Source organism: Neophocaena asiaeorientalis, unplaced genomic scaffold, assembly GCF_003031525.2.
Source record: "Neophocaena asiaeorientalis asiaeorientalis breed wild unplaced genomic scaffold, Neophocaena_asiaeorientalis_V1.1 scaffold489, whole genome shotgun sequence".
Taxonomy (NCBI): Eukaryota; Metazoa; Chordata; class Mammalia; order Artiodactyla; family Phocoenidae; genus Neophocaena; species Neophocaena asiaeorientalis.
Genome location: NW_020174791.1, coordinates 3,252,664 through 3,259,885, shown reverse-complemented (window position 1 = coordinate 3,259,885; position 7,222 = coordinate 3,252,664). Strand labels below are relative to the sequence as shown.

At 49.1% G+C, this 7,222-nt stretch overlaps 2 non-coding genes across 2 annotated transcripts; both read right to left on the bottom strand.

Annotated features, from left to right (window-relative positions):
- Nucleotides 1–3,182: 3,182 nt before the first annotated feature.
- On the bottom strand, nt 3,183–3,289 carry LOC112409951 (U6 spliceosomal RNA). The gene has a single exon (XR_003005286.1). It is a non-coding gene; the product is annotated as a U6 spliceosomal RNA (small nuclear RNA).
- A 932-nt stretch (nt 3,290–4,221) lies between these two features.
- Nucleotides 4,222–4,328, bottom strand: LOC112409950 (U6 spliceosomal RNA). The gene has a single exon (XR_003005285.1). It is a non-coding gene; the product is annotated as a U6 spliceosomal RNA (small nuclear RNA).
- Nucleotides 4,329–7,222: the final 2,894 nt, after the last annotated feature.

Here is a 7,222-nt window from a genome sequence, read left to right as displayed (position 1 = left end):
CAGGGCGGGGCCGAGCGTCGGGAACTGGGCTGGGGCTTGAGAGGCTCAGCTCCGGACTCCGCCCACCCGGGTGGGCTGGCGGGCTGGCACTCCCCACGAAGACCCCGGAGGGCCACGGCGACTTGTTCCCAGACAGGCTTGTGATTTTGCTAAAACAGTCCATAGTTTTCAGGGCTGGTAACTCGCAGTACGTCCCGCCCGCTCTTCGCGGAAACAAGCCTTTTCAGTTCTCAGTTGTTTCCTCTGGTCTTGATTTCGAAATTAATCGAAATCTCGGTATCTGGAGAAGGTGGTAAGTTTGAGGCTGATCTTTAGTGTTGAGATTTCTTTGTGGATCAATAAATGATCTATTTTTAGAGCAATGCAGAGTTGCTAGAAAAGGATGTTCTGAGGCTGCTACCCCAGACCCAGCGAGCGCGTGAGTCGCTGGGCGCAGGGGGGCGGGGCTCCCGGGACGCGCCCGGCGCGGGGCTCAGGGGGCCGGGAGGGCCAGCCTTTCTGTAGGCTGTGTCTGTGGACCGGGAGCGCCTGGACTTTGTTTTTATCCGTTTAGGCAATTCAATCGCTTTTAAAGTGGCGATTGTTTTAAGTGGCATAATTTCGATTACTGGTGTATTTGGATTTCTTCTTCTTTTTTAAAAAATATTTATTTATTTATTTAGGCTGCTCTGGGTCTTAGTTGCAGCATGTGGGATCTAGTTCCCTGACCAGGGAACCCAGTCCCCCTGCATTGGAGGCGCGGAGTCTTAACCAATGGACCGCCAGGGAAGTCCCTGGATTTCTTTTTTAAAACAAACTTTATTTTTAGAATCGCTGTAGATTTTCAGAGAAATTGCTGAGACTTCCGGCGAGTTCCCATGCACTTCACTTCACGGTCGATTTCCTCTATTATGAAGAACTACGTTAGTACAGCACGCTTGCTACAATTAATAACCCGATATTGACACATTATTGACTACAGTCCACACTTTATTCAGATCTACTTAGTCTTAACCTAACATCCTCTTTCTGTTCCAGGATCCCGCAGTAAATTTAGTTGTTCTCCCTGGGCCCCTCCTGGCTGCGGCAGTTTCTCAGACTTTCCTTGTCTTCGGTGACCTTGATGGTTTTGAGCGCTGGTCAGGACATCCTGTAGCCTGTTCCTCTGTTGGGATTTGTCTGGTGGGGTTGTGGGTTTCAGAGAGGTACAGTGCCCTTCTCGTTGCAAGTGTCAAGGGTGAATGCCCTCAACATGGCTCGCCACTGTGACCCTGGCCCGGATCCCTGGGCGGTGAGCCTTTCCATTCTCTGCTCATTGGAAGGAAGTCAGTATTGGCCAACCACGATTAAGAAATGGGGGGTTGTGCTCCCTTCCTTGAGGGTAGAACATCTACATAAATTATTTGGAATTCTTCTGTATGGAATATTTGACTCTTGCATTTATTTACTTATTCTGTCACTTGTACCAACATGGAGTCATGGATACTTATTTACTTTTATTGTGGTTACATACATAACATAGAATTTACCATCTTAATTGTTTTAAGCGCACAGCTCAGGGACATTAAGCACACTCACATTGTTGCGCAACCATCACTACTATCTGTCTGCAGAACTTTCTCACCTTGTAAAACTGAAACTCTGTCCCCATTAAACACTAACTCCCCACCCCCTACCCCAGCCCCTGGCAACAGCCATTCTACTTTCTGTCTCTATTAATTTGACTGCTTTAGGGATGGTATATAAATGGAATCATTCGGTATGTGTCTTTTTACAACTGGCTTATTTCACTGAGTACGATGTCCTCAGGGTTCATCCATGTTGTATTAGGTGTTAGAATTTCCTTCCTTTTTAAGGCTGGCTAATAATAATTCTATTGTATTAGGGTTCTCCAGAGAAATCAATTATATATATAATATAAAAAATATATGTAGGGCTTCCCTGGTGGCACAGTGGCTAAGAATCCGCCTGCCAATGCAGGGGACACAGGTTTGATCCCTGGTCCAGGAAGATCCCACATGCCGCAGAGCAACTAAGCTTGTGTACCACAACTACTTAGCCTGCGCTCTAGAGCCTGGAAGCCACAACTACTGAAGCTCCCACGCCTAGAGCCTGTGCTCTGCAACAAGAGAAGCCACCGCAATGAGAAGCCCGCACACCGCAATGAAAAGTAGCCCCTGTTCACCGCAACTAGAGAAAGCCTGCTCTCAACAACAAAGACCCAACTCAGCCAAAAATAAATAAATTAAAAAAATATATATGTAAAATATATAGAGATGAGATTTTAATTATTTATTTATTGAGGTATAAGATGGGGAATTGTTTTTTTTTTTTGCGGTACGCGGGCCTCTCACTGCTGTGGCCTCTCCCATTGCGGAGCACAGGCTCCGGACACGCAGGCTCACGGGCCCAGCTGCTCCGCGGCATGTGGGATCCTGCTGGACCGGGGCACGAACCCGGCAGGCGGACCCTCAACCACTGCGCCACCAGGGAAGCCCAAGATGGGGAGATTTATTATAGAAATTGACATGTGATTATGAAGGAGGAGGAGATCTGCCATCTGCAAGCTGCAGGCCCAGGAAGCCTGTGCCGTAATTCAGTCTGAGTGTGAAGGCTGAGAACCAGGAACGCTGATGTCCGAGGGTAGGAAAGGATGGATGTCCCAGGTCAGGCAAAGAGACAGTTAGCTTGTCCTCTGCCTTTTTGTCCTACCTGGGCCCTCAACAGATTGGATGATGCCCACCTGCATTGAGGAGAGCAATCTTTCTTACTTGTGTTCAGATTCAACACCAGTTTCCTCCAGACACACTATCCCAGTCACACCCAGCTGTCTGGGTGCCCTTAGCCTAGCCAAGTGGACACATAATATTAACCATCATACACACACACACACACACACACACACACACACACACCACGTTTTGTTTATCCAACTATCCATTGATGGACGTTTGGTTTTTTTTTTCTACTTTTTAACCCCTCTGAATAACACCACTGTGAACACGGGTATGCAAATACGTGTTTGAGGCCCTGTTTTCGATTCTTTGGGGAATAGGCCCAGAACTGCAGTTGCTGGGTCACATGGTAATTCTATGCCTACTTTTTCTAGGAAGCTCTGTACTGTCTTCCACCAGCGTCTACATTCCCACCAGCAGTGCACGAGGGTTCCAATGTCTCCACATCCTCACCAACACTTCTTTTTTAAAAATATGGAATGCTTCACAAATTTGTGTGTTATCCTTGCGCAGGGGCCATGCTAATTTTCTCTGCATTGTTCCAATTTTAGTATCTGTGCTGCCGAAGTGAGCACTCACCAACACTTTTGTTTTCTGTTTTTTTTTGCGGTACGCGGGCCTCTCACTGTTGTGGCCTCTCCCGTTGCGGAGCACAGGCTCTGGACGCACAGGCTCAGCGGCCATGGCTCATCCGGACACGCAGGCTCACGGGCCCAGCTGCTCCGCGGCATGTGGGATCCTGCTGGACCGGGGCACGAACCCGGCAGGCGGACCCTCAACCACTGCGCCACCAGGGAAGCCCAAGATGGGGAGATTTATTATAGAAATTGACATGTGATTATGAAGGAGGAGGAGATCTGCCATCTGCAAGCTGCAGGCCCAGGAAGCCTGTGCCGTAATTCAGTCTGAGTGTGAAGGCTGAGAACCAGGAACGCTGATGTCCGAGGGTAGGAAAGGATGGATGTCCCAGGTCAGGCAAAGAGACAGTTAGCTTGTCCTCTGCCTTTTTGTCCTACCTGGGCCCTCAACAGATTGGATGATGCCCACCTGCATTGAGGAGAGCAATCTTTCTTACTTGTGTTCAGATTCAACACCAGTTTCCTCCAGACACACTATCCCAGTCACACCCAGCTGTCTGGGTGCCCTTAGCCTAGCCAAGTGGACACATAATATTAACCATCATACACACACACACACACACACACACACACACACACACCACGTTTTGTTTATCCAACTATCCATTGACGGACGTTTGGTTTTTTTTTTCTACTTTTTAACCCCTCTGAATAACACCACTGTGAACACGGGTATGCAAATACGTGTTTGAGGCCCTGTTTTCGATTCTTTGGGGAATAGGCCCAGAACTGCAGTTGCTGGGTCACATGGTAATTCTATGCCTACTTTTTCTAGGAAGCTCTGTACTGTCTTCCACCAGCGTCTACATTCCCACCAGCAGTGCACGAGGGTTCCAATGTCTCCACATCCTCACCAACACTTCTTTTTTAAAAATATGGAATGCTTCACAAATTTGTGTGTTATCCTTGCGCAGGGGCCATGCTAATTTTCTCTGCATTGTTCCAATTTTAGTATCTGTGCTGCCGAAGTGAGCACTCACCAACACTTTTGTTTTCTGTTTTTTTTTGCGGTACGCGGGCCTCTCACTGTTGTGGCCTCTCCCGTTGCGGAGCACAGGCTCTGGACGCACAGGCTCAGCGGCCATGGCTCACAGGCCCAGCTGCTCCGCGGCATGGGGGATCTTCCCGGACCGGGGCACGAACCCGTGTCCCCTGCCTCGGCAGGCGGACTCTCAACCACTGCGCCACCAGGGAAGCCCTTGTTTTCTGTTTTTTGATAGTGGCCATCCTGATGGGTGTGAGGTGGTGTCTCGCTGTGCTGTTGATTCGCGCTCCCTGATGATCAGTGATGCTGAGCATCTTGTCATGTGCTTGTTGGCCATGTGTGTGTCTTCTTTGGAGAAAGGTCTATCAAGACACGCAGGGTCAGTGGCCATGGCTCACGGGCCCAGCCGCACCGCGGCATGTGGGATCCTCCCGGACTGGGGCACGAACCCGTGTCCCCTGCACCGGCAGGCGGGCTCTCGACCACTGTGCCACCAGGGAAGCCCCTTTGCCCAGTTTTTGAATTAGGTTGTTTATTTATTTATTTATTTTTATTTTTGGCTGTGTTGCGTCTTTGTTTCTGTGCGAGGCCTTTCTCTAGTTGGGGCAAACGGGGGCCACTCTTCATCGCGGTGCGCGGGCCTCTCACTATCGCGGCCTCTCTTGTTGCGGAGCACAGGCTCCAGACACGCAGGCTCAGTAGTTGTGGCTCACGGGCCTAGTTGCTCCGCGGCACGTGGGATCTTCCCAGACCAGGGCTCGAAGCCGTGTCCCCTGCATTGGCAGGCAGATTCTCAATCACTGCGCCACCAGGGAAGCCCTGGGTTGTTTATTTTTGGTGTTGAGTTGTAGGAGTTCTTTACATTTTCTGGGTATTAATCGCTTATCAGATATAAGCTTTGCAAATATCTTCTCCCATCCTGTGGGTTGCCTTTTCTCTCTGTTGATGGTGTGCTTTAATGCACAATGATATTTACCTTATACTTTGGTTATAACCCAATACGACTTGATTTATTTTCTTTTTCACATTGTTCCAGCTTTGGCTCCTGGAAACTCTGTCAGGTGGCTGGGTTTACTTTCTTTATTCTTCTAATTTTATTGAGGTATGACTCACATACAGCACTGTATAAGTTTAAGGTGTACAGCATAATGACTTGACGTACATACATCATGAATATGAACCGCAAGTTTGGTGAACATCCATCATCTCACATAGGTACAAAATTAAAGAAATAGAAAAAAAAGTTTTTCCTTGTGATGGGAACTCAGGATTTCCCCTCTTAACGACTTTCACATATAACATACAGTGTTAATTGCATTATCATGTTGTGCATTACATTTATAGTACTTAGCTTTCTCATAACTGGAAGTTTCTACCCATTGACTGCCTTCCTCCAATTCCTCCTCCTCCTACCTGGGTTTACCTGTATTTTTTTTTAATTAACACAAAATTTATTTATTTATTTGGTTGCACTGGAGCTAAGGCTCTTTAGTTGCAGCGCGCCTGCTCGTTAGTTGTGGCATGTGGGCTCCTTAGTTGCGGCATGCAGACTTCTTAGTTGCGGCATGCAGACTTCTTAGTTGCGGCATGCATGTGGGATCTAGTTCCCTGACCAGGGATCCAACCAGGGCCCCCTGCATTGGGAGCGTGGAGTCTTAGTCACTGCACCACCAGGGAAGTCCCGGGTTTACCTTTATTATGTTACTTTCTGCTTCCTAGTTATGCTGCCTTTATTTTATTTTTTATTTTTATTTTTAATTTTTGGCTGCACCATGCAGCTTGCTGGACCTTAGTTCCCTGACCAGGGATTGAACCCATGCCCTTGGCAGTGAGAACACAGAGTCTTAACCACTGGACCTCCAGGGAATGCCCCCCTATGCTGCCTTTCTTATACTTCCTTCTCCCTTCCTATATCCTATTAGGTTCTTTAGTCTTTTTTCCTTCCATAGATGTGGAAGTTATACAACCTATTTCTAGTCTTTTAGTGGTTATCTTAAGAGTTTCACATTACTTTTAAAAAAAAATAAATTTATTTAGTTATTTATTTGTGGCTGCGTTGGGTCTTCGTTGCTGCGCGCGGGCTTTCTCTAGTTGCGGCGAGCGGGGGCTACTCTTCGTTGTGGTGCGCGGGCTTCTCATCGTGGTGGCTTCTCTTGTTGAGGACCTCGGGCTCTAGGCGCTCAGGCTTCAGTAGTTGCAGCACGCGGGCTCAGTAGTTGTGGCTTGCGGGCTCTAGAGCGCAGGCTCAGTAGCTGTGGCATATGGGCTTAGTTGCTCTGCGGCATGTGGGATCTTCCCCAGACCAGGGCTCGAACTCGTGTCCCCTGCATTGGCAGGTGGATTCTTAACCACTGCGCCACCAGGGAAGTCCCCACATTACATTTTAATCTCAATCACTAGCCCTGGCCATTTCCTGAACACTACTGCATCTTACACTTGCATCCCTCCCCTCTTCCATGGTTGGTGGTCCAGGGTTTGGGTTTGTTTGACACCCCTTGCTCAGGGTGAGCTGCCCCCAAGCAAGCCCTGTGACAACGGCTCAAGACGGGGGCACGCAGCCTTTCCGTGGGCACAGGAAGTAAGATGGGACAGAAGGGGGCAGTCCCAGAGCCGGGGACTCTGACAGTCAAGTCCTGGGCTTGGGACTGCGGTTCTCTGCCTCCACTGCCTGGGGGAGCAGAGACCTGTAGGCAACCGGAGACCCAGCGCCCAGCACAATAACACCCGGCGTTCACACCCACTCCCACGGTCACACCCGTGTTCACACCCACACCCATGTTCACACTCACACCAATGTCCACACCCACGCCCATGCTAACACCCACACTCACACCCACGCTCACACCCACGCTCACACCCACGCTCACACCCACGCTCACACCCAC